Genomic DNA, 983 nt, shown 5'->3' on the forward strand with positions numbered 1-983 from the left:
GAGAGGTTCCACATTCAGTTGATATTGTCGCTTTCTTCAGTTCGTCAATTATGCCACTCTTCTCCAAACAAACAGATAAATATACAAACCCATCTCAAACACCTCCTAGAAAGAAGTTAGGCTCTGAGAGATGAAGGGCACTTTGACCTGTAGAAATGCTGGGTGTGGTGGTTGTGGTGGTGCGTGTGGATATATATATGACAGAGGAAAGTGAAAATAAGAAGTGAAAAAAACTCTTTCCCTCAAGAGCAGGCAGTGGCACAGCTTGTGCAGTCATGGCCAAGATTAAAGCTTGATATCTTCCTGGCAAAAAGATGGAGCTGCTGAAACAGCTGGATGACTTGAAGGTAGAGCTGTCGTAGCTGGAAATCACCAAAGTGACAAGCAGTGTGGCATCCAAGCTCTCCAAGATCCTAGATGTTTATAAATCCATTGCCCGAATTCTCACTGCTGTTAATAAGACTCAGAAAGAGAACCTCAGGAAATTCTACAAGGGCAAGAAGTACAAGCCTCTGGATCTGCAGCCCAAGAAAACACATGCTGCAGGTTCAACAAGCATGATAAGTTGAATACTAAGAAGCAGCAGCAGAAGAAACAGCTGTATCCACTGCCAAAGTTCGTAGTCAAGGCCTGAGCATCACAGAGTCAATAAAACACAAACTAGAAAAAAAAAAGTGAAAATGAAATGGCACAGGAAACAAGGCCAGAAAAACTGTTGTAGTTGTTTTGGTTGTTACAGTTCTTTTCTTTCTATATGCTATCCAATCTAGAGATTCCCTTGAAGAGAGGCTTCATGTTTCTCCATCAGTGCTATGGGAAGGAAAGGATCCAATAAATTGAACATCAAAGCAAGACAGTGCTTGTTTTCCATCCCTGAAGAGAAGGATTTAGATCCCTACTCTACTTGGAAAGAAAGTCTGTATTTCCCATTTATGTAATAGCTTATGTAAATCTTAATGGAACTTAAAGTACCAGTTGAATAC

At 40.8% G+C, this 983-nt stretch overlaps 1 pseudogene; it reads left to right on the forward strand.

The window, feature by feature from the left end:
• The first annotated feature begins 275 nt into the window (after positions 1 to 275).
• LOC136142858 (large ribosomal subunit protein uL29-like) lies at positions 276 to 634 on the forward strand (annotated as a pseudogene).
• The last annotated feature ends 349 nt before the right edge of the window (positions 635 to 983 follow it).

Source organism: Phocoena phocoena, chromosome X (genome assembly GCF_963924675.1).
Source record: "Phocoena phocoena chromosome X, mPhoPho1.1, whole genome shotgun sequence".
Classification (NCBI taxonomy): domain Eukaryota; kingdom Metazoa; phylum Chordata; class Mammalia; order Artiodactyla; family Phocoenidae; genus Phocoena; species Phocoena phocoena.